The sequence below is a fragment of the Schistocerca nitens genome, chromosome 5, assembly GCF_023898315.1.
Source record: "Schistocerca nitens isolate TAMUIC-IGC-003100 chromosome 5, iqSchNite1.1, whole genome shotgun sequence".
Classification (NCBI taxonomy): Eukaryota; Metazoa; Arthropoda; class Insecta; order Orthoptera; family Acrididae; genus Schistocerca; species Schistocerca nitens.
The window spans coordinates 47,360,560-47,371,775 of record NC_064618.1 but is presented as its reverse complement, the minus strand read 5'-3'; positions in this window follow the sequence as shown (position 1 = coordinate 47,371,775).

Here is an 11,216-nt window from a genome sequence, read left to right as displayed (position 1 = left end):
GGAGCGATCTCCTACACTGGCCGTACACCACTGGTGATCGTCGAGGGGACACTGAATAGTGGACGGTACATCCAAACCGTCATCGAACCCATCGTTCTACCATTCCTAGACCGGCAAGGGAACTTGCTGTTCCAACAGGACAATGCACGTCCGCATGTATCCCGTGCCACCCAACGTGCTCTAGAAGGTGTAAGTCAACTACGCTGGCCAGCAAGATCTCCGGATCTGTCCCCCATTGAGCATGTTTGGGACTGGATGAAGCGTCGTCTCACGCGGTCTGCACGTCCAGCACGAACGCTGGTCCAACTGAGGCGCCAGGTGGAAATGGCATGGCAAGCCGTTCCATAGGACTACATCCAGCATCTCTACGGTCGTCTCCATGGGAGAATAGCAGCCTGCATTGCTGCGAAAGGTGGATATACACTGTACTAGTGCCGACATTGTGCATGCTCTGTTGCCTGTGTCTATGTGCCTGTGGTTCTGTCAGTGTGATCATGTGATGTATCTGACCCCAGGAATGTGTCAATAAAGTTTCCCCTTCCTGGGACAATGGATTCACGGTGTTCTTATTTCAATTTCCAGGAGTGTATGTACAGAAAGAGCAGTGATTCTTGAGAAAAAGTCTGCCACTGTGTTTTTGCCCCTCAGAAATGTTGCACATTTGTTGTAAATTGATTCACATAGTCCAAACGGCAAAAACTATGTGGTGGGCAGTCTTTCACAGGTTTATGTACGACCTCTCCTAGTGGTGTGTGATCTGTGAAAGTACTAAAGGACCCACCTTCACCTCATACATTGCTCACAGTTCTCTGTCAAATACAGACCATCTCTGCTGTGACTGTCAGTTTGAAGAAGAAAAAAAAAAAAAACTGTAACGGTTGTTGGACACCATCTACTAGATGTTAAAGCACTGTGTGTATGGTTATGTACTTGTGTCAGTGATAATAAATGATGGACCATTACTTACAGTGTGTACGAAAGTCGCAGCTGTCGGAGGGACAGTTTGATGTTATCGAATTCGTTGAGCATTAGCAAAGTCCATGTCAGCAGTTTCCTACAGTGTTTGTTTTTTCCTGCCAGTACATCCATTAGTGGTGCTTGAGTAGCTTCAACCTGCGCCATGAGACACCTATAGTAGTTGATGTTTCTCAAAAGCAACCTACATTCTTTGTAAGTTTGCAGCCAGGGAAGAGCTCAAATCAATGTGTTTTCTCTGCAGTTAGGTGGATCCCAGATGCATTAATGTTGTGTCCTAGCAACGTGACTTCCTCTGGGCTTAATAGGAATTTGTCTGGACTGATTTACACACCATGGTAATGAAGGGTATCTAACACCAAACGAAGGTGTATTTCATGATATGCTGCATTCAGTGAAAAAATCAAAATAACAAAAAGCAAAATGTCTTAAAATTTTAACAATGAAATTCTGCCACATCTGTGAGGCATTATTGAGGCCCTAAGCCATGAAAAGGTACTCATACTGAAGTGTTGGCAGAAGAGCCAACACCGTGTTGCTAGAGGAGGCCGAAATGCACGCGTTTAATTACACGCAGACTGGCGTGAGGTCTGGAACAGGACAATGTCTTGAGAATTGCAAATAAAGTACGTAGATGATGTAATACTTAACTTTAATCCATAATTGGTGTACATCGCTCTTGACGGTACAGGTTTTATATTAAGCTCAATATAACCGGAATGGCGCCTTGCTAGGTCATAGCAAATGACGTAGCTGAAGGCTATGCTAACTATCGTCTCGGCAAATGAGAGCGTAATTTGTCAGTGAACCATCGCTAGCAAAGTCGGCTGTACAACTGGGGTGAGTGCTAGGACGTGCTAGGACGTGACCTGCCGTGTGGTGGCACTCGGTCTGCAATCACTGACAGTGGCGACACGCGGGTCCGACGTATACTACCGGACCGCGGCCGATTTAAAGGCTACCACCTAGCAAGTGTGGTGTCTGGTGGTGACACCACACATACAACACAAACAGAGTAAGAACAGCTGTCTTATACACATTGTCTGGTGCCATGGGGATCTGAAGATAAGCCTTCTTACAACCAATTGCACTCAAGACAGACAAACCTACCAAAGATGAGAAATAAGCAGAGTGTTCAGAATTGAGTACCTGCCCAGAACCATCCGTTTGTTTAGCATACGATAGTCACCACACATTCTATGAAAGCCATGTTTTTTGAAGCAGCTGTATGGGCGAATCCCGATGGTCTCGCAATCTCTGCGTGGAGTAATTTCCCCGTAATATTCTTTGCTATACATAGACTATCTGGCACTAGGTGCTGAGCCTTATAATGAACCGGGCCTCCCATCTCGCAACTCATACTGTCTCATCATTCACAGTGCACTTGGCCACTTGTCTGCACTGCTCGGTAATGTCACTTGACACATGGTTGGGGGCAGCATGTATGCCTAAAATATCTGGCACCTGGCTAACCTTGATCCCTTGGTCTTCTTAGGGAACTTGTGTTGGTGATTGAGATTCAAGTTGAATGCACTGAGAGGGCTGCTGTCACAGTAATTGTTGTAGAAGATGCTGTTGTGCGTTTTGCTGATGAAACTGACATTGTTGTCATGAGCATTGCACAGGACCTTTTGTAGGGTAAGCAATCTGTTTTTCACATCAGTATTCACTTTACATAATTGTAGATGCTCCTGTCTTTCAACTTCAAATTTCTTCTTCATGCTCTGTATTTCTTGTGTTACAGCCTGAAAAACTTTGTGAATAATGTGAAAAACACTGCCTAGTCTGTGAAAAAAACTGCAAGGTGGAAGGTGGTGGAATGGGACACCAAAGTGTGACAATGGGGGTATAGGTGGAGAGTCTGGCCTGCAAGAAGGGGGAATTGCCACTTCAGTTATGCCCACATTTTGTGATGGGCTGGAGTGCAGATTCAGCTGTGGATCATCAGTGCGTTAGGCATGTTGTTGTCAAATAGGCCGGGCTCCAAGTTCATTTCCCATGCAGCTTTGATTCTGTTTATCAAAACTGTAGTGCACTTGTCATGGAGAAATATGTCGTATATAGTACCTTGTAAAGACCAGAGTAAGGCCCTTATAGTGTCATCTTGTAATATTACATACTAGCGCATCACCAGCACTTTGTGTACAAAAATTTACAGTATTCTGTGGCATCCGGTGTTAAGAGATATGCTGTCTGACTTGTTGGACCATTCTGGCAGTGAAGTTGTATTAGGTAAAATCACAAGGCCAACAAATTCTGCAGGAAGTGTCAATTTTTCATCATATAGTATGTTCACCAAGGAAGCTTGCAGATCTTCTTTAAAGGCACTGCAACCACCAAGAAGTACTCATGGAAGGGCCTCCATTCATTGTCCACCACAGTGACATACAAGCGATGTTTTGAGTGTGCAGTACCACTGCTCTACCAACCCGTTCCTCTGCAAGTGGTAAGCAGTGTAGCAAAAGCTTTGAATTCTGCAGAGGCTGCACAATTCTTCAAACAGTATCAAGTATTATGCTGGGGCAACAGAATCATATGAACTGTAACTGCCTGAGGGCCTTAGATGTCATCTCACCTGTGATGTCTGTAATTGGCATTTCCTCAACCCACTATGTGACTCTGGCAACAGCTGACAGAATGTACTTGTCACCACCAGAATCTGTAAGTGGTCTGACAAAATCTAGATGTAAGTGCAGTAATCTACCTATCGGAACATTGTACTGCCCAAGTTCTGGTCTAGCTCGCCTATCTGTCTTGCAGTGCTCGCATGCATGCAGGTGCTGGTCCAGATCTTACAGTTGCACAGTACAAGGAGGTACCCAAAGAAAGTGGAATAACATTATCGTGGAGCGGAGCTTGTGTAGTATGCATTTTCGCCACTAGGTGTAGATTGCGTAGCTCGTTGCCGGTTCATTGCCGTCTGTCTTGTCAACTGGCTTGTTCTTTTCATCTGCAGTGATTGTTTTTGCTAGTGCTGTTTTGTTCTTGTTCCACTTTTTATGATGCCAAGTTTAAGTGAACAACGTGTGTCTATGAAATTTTGTTTTTTGCTTGGTAAAAATGCTGCTGAAACTGTTTTAATGTTGAAAACAGTTTACAAAGATGACACTATGGGAAAAACTCAAGTGTACGAGTGATTTGCTTGATTCAAAAATGGTGAAGTTGTAGCGGTTCCACCTGCTTTCTTTTTTCTTCATTTGTTCATGAAGGGCTGAAGGCAGATGGCAAAACAAGAGCGGAAGTAAAATTATCCCAGCTTGCTTCATCACAACGTGTCAACTGATGACAAAACTTGTTCCGGACGTCCATCAACTGCCCAAATTGATGAAAATATTGAAAAAAATTCAGGGCTTGTGCTCACAGACCATTGACAGACAATTGATCAAATGTCAGAGATTGGTGGGTTAACTTAGAGCTAGGTATTTGTCAAAAAAGACCAGATTTGTGGCAGGCGGGAGACTGGTCCTTCCACCACAACAACTGTTAGACAATTTTTGGCTAAAAATAGTGTGGTTCCGCAGTCCCACACACCTTACTTACCTAACCTGGTTCCGCCTAACTTTTTCTTATTTCCACACAATGAAAGAGTGCATGAAAGGACACTGATTTGACAACACTGAAGAAGTCAAGAAAAGAATGAGGGAGGAACTGTCAGTCATTTCTGCAGATGATAACAAAAAATGTTTCGAACAGTGGAAGCACCAGTGGTATAAAAGTATTAGTTGTAATGGAGAGTATTTTGAGGGGGATAATGTTGTTTTGTGAACAACTGAAATATATAGCTTTTAAAAAATAATTCTTCTTCTTCCTTTCCCCCTCTCCCCCCCCCCCACCCCCCCCCCCCCACCCCACCCCCCTCCCGTACATCTTGCCAAACCAAGTGGTCTGTTACAAGTTTGGTCATGGGTGGCGGATGCCTGGATGAGACAAATTGTGAATGTTATCAAACACAAGTGTTTTCATCTGAGACGGAACCAATGGTCTAACTTTCCCTCTTGATATGTCGCAACAAACTTGTCCGAGTGAGCTGAGCATGTGTCAGAGCTCAAATGTTAGGCTTGTCAAGATGTCCTGCAAAAGCTCTTTATTTGACCATCTGTATCCTGTGTCGAAATTATGCAATGTCATCATAATTAATATGCACTGAAAGTGCATTGATTCTCAAGAGAAAGTCTGCCCCTATGTTGTTGGACCCTTGAATAAGTTGCACAGCTGCTGTAAATTCACTCACGTAGACCAAATGGCAAAAATGGTGTTGTGAGCAGTTATCCCAGGATTCTCTATGGCCTCTGCTGGTGGTCTGTGATAATAGAGCCTTGTACACTGCTCACAGTTCTCTGTCAAATTTAGACAATTTCCACTGTGACTGTCAGTTTTTGAGAAAGAAAAGAATAACATTTGTTGGACTATGAGTTTTTGAGAAATAAAACAGTAACAGTGTTGGATTGTCAGTTTTTGAGAAAGAAAACAGTAACTGTTGTTGTGCACTGACTACTAACTGTTGAAGCACTGCACATGTGGCTATGTACTCCTGTCAGCGATAATAGATAATGGTGTGTCGCTTACAGGGTGTACTAAAGTCACAGCCTGTCAAATGGACAGTTTGACGTTATAGAAAGAAATGAGCACTTCTGAAGTCCACATTAGAGGTTTCCTATTGTTTTTGTTTTTACTACTAGTATGTCTGTCAGTGGTGATTGGATAGCTGTGGTCTGTGGCAAGTATCATCTATAGTAGCTCATAGTTCTCAAAAACCATCTTAATTCTTTGTACATTTGTGGCCAGAAAAGAGCTTGAAGCAATGTCTTCTCTGCGGTTGAGTGGATCCCATATGCATTAACTATGTGGAAAATGTGATAGGACCTCTGTTATCTACTAGCTGTTACCCATGCCTGTGTTTACATAGCAGTAGCTTTGTTGTGATGAGTGGTACTAAGTAAGCAACAGTAGGGCTGTGTGATATACCATCAGCTGCCCTCATGTGTCTGCCTGTTATCCATGTCTGTGCTCGCATATCATAATCAAAAGAAGCCCGGATGATGTCTTTCTGTCATACAACATTTAAATGACACTGTCTTTGTGAGTTGTCAAGCACCTCAGAAGTTAAACTGTAAGACACTTGTGACTTAGTGGCTAAATTGCGATACGCTTGTGACTGATGAGAGTATGGAAGTATGGATTATACATGTTAAGGACTGCATATGCTTGGTATTCATTATGTTGAATCATCTTATGTAGAACATATCAACCAATAAAAGCATTTCCAGAAATATAGTAAACTTCAAAAGTCAAAGAGTACATAGCTTCTTCAAGGAGTATTGTTACATATATTTTATGTTATATTCTTCAAGTTAGTACATAAATGTCTTGCCGCATGGTTGAGGCACCTTGCCACGGTTCGCACGACTTCCCCCATCGGAGGTTCGAGTTCTCCCTTGAGCATGGGTGTGTGTGTTGTCCTTAGTGTGTTAGTTAGTTTAAGTTAGATTAAGTAGTGTGAAAGCCTAGGGACCGACGACCTCAGCAGTGTGGTCCCATAGAACCACAAATTTACTATCAATGTCTTCTACCTTACGCTTTTTAAAGTAGCCTATGTTCTTCTACACTGTTCAAGCTATCACCATACCAAATTTCATCAAAATAAGTTATGAGATTTAGTCATGAAAAAATAATAGATGGAGTTACTTTCACATTTATGATATTATTATGACTATACATAAGTGATCTGGCAGACAGGGCTGATCCATGTGGCTCAGCAATATTCCCGCCACTGGTATGGGTCATCTTTCCGGTGGTGTGCACAGAATGCGCGGTGGCGCCACCTACTGTGCCAATTGGGGAGTGAGGGGTAAGCTCTAGCAAGAAGTGAGGATTCTGCTTTGGGACACCTAGCAGTAACATTGTTTGGGAAGTCTGGTGGACAGTACAGGCGCCGTGCGAGGCAGCAGGAAGAGCACATCTAAAAGGGGCTGTTTACCCGGGTGACAACGCCGTAGGAAATATCGCCGGCGTGGAAGCAGTCACGTTACTAGGAAGCTGTTGGTGTAGTTGGCTTCCTGACGGCTCCTGGCACTGGGATCAGCAGTGGCTGGCTTCGTCGAACAAGAAAGAGCGTAAGGGCTTTGCTTGTGCTGTAAATTGTGACAGGAATAGACTACTGGGTGCAGTGCTTTGACTTCATTTTCTTGGCCAGCTGTTGCTACTCCTACTACGTCTGTCCTCGAACGTGTTAATTTTAACTTGCTTAGTACCTAGTACGCAAGGATCTAGTGAAATGTGTATGTGATGTGATGATTAACATTTACTAGTCCTGTAGTGCTGATACATTCTGTTTGTAGATTGCTACTGTCAGTGTTAACTGCTATTGAAAACAGTTTGGCTGGTCCTTGTCCAAGTGCCGCCTGGTTATTGTATTTATATCACACAACGGAGTTGTTGTTGTTGTTGTTGTGGTCTTCAGTCCTGAGACTGGTTTGATGCAGCTCTCCATGCTAATCTATCCTGTGCAAGCTCCTTCATCTCCCAGTACCTACTGCAACCTAAATCCTTCTGAATCTGCTTAGTGTATTCATCTCTTGGTCTCCCTCTACGATTTTTACCCTCCATGCTGCCCTTCAATGCTAAATTTGTGATCCCTTGATGCCTCAGGATATGTCCTACCAACCGATCCCTTCTTCTAGTCAAGTTGTGCCACAAACTTCTCTTCTCTCCAATCCTATTCAATAACTCCTCATTTGTTACGTGATCTACCCACCTAATCTTCAACATTCTTCTATAGCACCACATTTCGAAAGCTTCTATTCTCTTCTTGTCCAAACTATTTATCGTCCATGTTTCACTTCCATACATGGCTACACTCCATACAAATACTTTCAGAAACGACTTCCTGACACTTAAATCTATACTCGATGTTAACAAATTTCTCTTCTTCAGAAACGCTTTCCTTGCCATTGCCAGTCTACATTTTATATCCTCTCTACTTTGACCATCATCAGTTATTTTGCTCCCCAAATAGCAAAACTCCTTTACTACTTTAAGTGTCTCATTTCCTAATCTAATTTCCTCAGCATTACCCGACTTAATTCGACTACATTCCATTATCCTCGTTTTACTTTTGATGATGTTCATCTTATATCCTCCTTTCAAGACACACACAACGGAGTTAAGTTGGCCAATTACTATAGATATACATGGATAAAATTTTCCCTGGATATATTTTGTTGCGAACTGCAATAACATTACTGTTACATTTCTATCTGAAGTGATAGTGTGTCTGACAGACACGTGTCTAATTCTAAATGAGTCGTTTCATTAAGTCTTACTAGTTACTGAGAGGCTAGTTGTTATTGTGTGTTTAAATAGTCTGAAACTGATTCTATTAATGAAAGTACAAGAATTCCTTCAATGACAGTATGTGTATATTTTATATCCTACATTATAGGGAGCCTGCCATTTAAGAAACGTGATCGTGTGCCATGGTATCTGATTTGTTGTTGCCTGTACTCTGAATTACTTTGGTAATACCAATCACTTTAGTAACGAAAGACTACATTTCCTTGATAATTTTAGTAAATTGTTCTTCCGGTTGATCACAGTTATTGAGTAAATAATTTTTAACTCATTTCACTAAATGTGTAATAGTCCATAAGTGCTGTGGTTTATGGATGTTTAAATTTTGAAGTAACTTGCTCTCACCTAAATGGTAATTTTAAAAATGTGTTGATGGTTTTATTTGTTATTTGTCTTGTTTAAATGTGCCAAATAAACATTCAGTGCAACTGTCGATGGCGATTGCCTGATGTGTCACTTGGTCCGGTACTACCACCCCACAGCCTATTGTGCTGAGCTTGTGTCGTCGTGTAGAAGTTGAATTCCATGCTGTGCTGACACATCATAGGTAGCAGAGTGTGGTTGTGTTTCTGGGTCCCTGGGTCAGGCATCACCATCCACTGTTGTATCTGGTGATAAATTAGGTTATTTATCTTAACTTGTATTTGTTTGTGTGATCAATCTCTGTTGGCTATATTCTGTTACAGGATGATAAAACCAGTCACCCACAGTGCCGGGGGTGTCTGGGACTGAGCCAGTTGAGGAGAGAGCAGCTAGTTTACAAGCTTAAGAGATGTGGGGCACTAACTGATGGGATGGTGACGGATCTGAGCGCACGTTTGTGGGGAGTTTTGGGCTGTCCGGTATGCCTCGCTGGGGAGGGCATTGGTGAGGTAGGTTTGGTGTTGTCCATGGGTGCTGCATCGCTTTCCGGTGTGCGGGAGAACCTCGAGTTTATGACAGATAGTAACCCTTCCCATTCACAGATTAGAAGAGAAGGCCACTATTGGTGAGTTGTGTCAGAGATCTATGGCATTGCAGTTCTACCCTAATGTAGTAGGGTTGCGGAGGGAAGAGAGCATAGGAGGAGGTACATTGGTACAAGACCTGGTTAATGAATCAGTGCTGACAGGGAAATTAACTTAAGTTGGGCAGCCATTGTTCAAGCCATTTGCTAAGTTACCCAGTCCCATACTTCTTTTAATTAAGGGATTGAGCATTCTGGGGATAGACGAGTTGCCGCGTGATGTCGAGTTTCTGTGGTTACTGGCAGATTTGGAAACACACGCCGATGCACTAGGTGTTGACCACCGAGTTATTCTTCAACTGATTTGTCCTTTGGCGAAGGGGTTATTGAGTATTATTGTTAGTGAAGTATTGAGAGTTGAGGGTAGCCTTTCTGATTTGCAGCGGGAGATCACTGAATGTAAATTCACTCCATGCATTAAGCATGATTTGGCAGCCCAATATTTTTATCGCGTCCAGCGTCAAACCGAGACCCTCGAACAGTATATAGATGAAATCTGTGTTGCCATTACAGTGCTGGACTTAAATATAACGTAATGGGAGGCTGTAGAGAGTTTATTGCAGGGCATCAGACCAGAGGACAGGTCGCGGGTTATGTTTGCCCCTAAGCCAACTACCTTCAGTGAACTTGAGACTTTGGTTTATCGGATTGAGGGGCTCCATTTTGCTGATAGTAAGAGAGTCAGGATGTGAGATGCGGAACCTATAACTACCTGGGTGCAACCTGATCATATTGAAGGAAAGATAAACGATGTTGGAAATAGGAGCTGTTTTCATTGTGGGAGTTTCGAGCATTTGGTGCCGTACTTGTCCGGAGAGACGGAAACCGCGCTGGAGTAGCTGTCGGTTAAGGAACAGGGACACTTTTAGTCAGGAGCATCTGAAGAAGAATCCCATAAGAACAGTTGGTAGCCAGTGTGCGGCAGCTTGAACCATGAATCAGTGTGAGTGTTAGTAGATTCTGGCAGTAGTGTGTCCTTGTTTGACCATCAATGCTATCAGATGTATCATTCAGTACATAAGCTGCCTCCCTTGCAACTGACCTCAGAGGGATGTCATGCGGTTATGGGCAAAGGTTGCCCCTCATAGGCGTTGCCAGGGAAGTGTATTGATACAGGGGTTTTCGTGGCAGATTCACTTGTTAGTGATGGTAAACCTGTCCGTTAATTTGTTACTGGGTTGTGATTTGATACAACGGATGGGTCTGGTGTTAGATTACACCAGTAGGATGTTTCATTTTCGGTTCGCACCTGCGAAGAAGTTTAGTTTGTGTTCATGCCAGGGGCAGACCGAGGTAAACAATACATCTGTTCCGGATTCTGAATTTGGGCTCAGTCATTTGCCAGGTAGTCAGGCAGAGGAATTATTGGCCCTTCTGAGTCGTTTTCCTGATGTGCTGACTAATAAGCTCGGTGTGATGGATAAAATTTGTTATCATATCCGCTTGACCAATGATGTGCCAGTTTGCAACCACCGTACAGATTATCACTGCCGAAGATGGAGGCATTGCACCAGGTAGTTGTCATGTTGGAGGAAGGAGTGATCAGGAAGCCGACCTCTCCTTATGCTTCTCCGATGTTTTTGGTAAGGCAGAGGCTGGGTATTGCCCGGTAATGGACTATAGACAATTAAACCAGAAGGTTGTTTTGGAGTTGGTACCGTTGCCCGACTTGCACCATTGTTTTACCTGGTTTGCGGGGGCAAAGGTCTTTACCATCGTGGACCTCAACCAGGCTTACTACCAGATTCCATTATCCAGAGTTTAAACCAGTCACTGCGTTTAGCATGGACTGGAACCTTTACGAGTTTAATTGGGTGCCATTCGCATTGTCCGCGGGCATGGCAGTCCTGTCTCGGCTGCTAGATAACATCTTGGGGGATGTAAA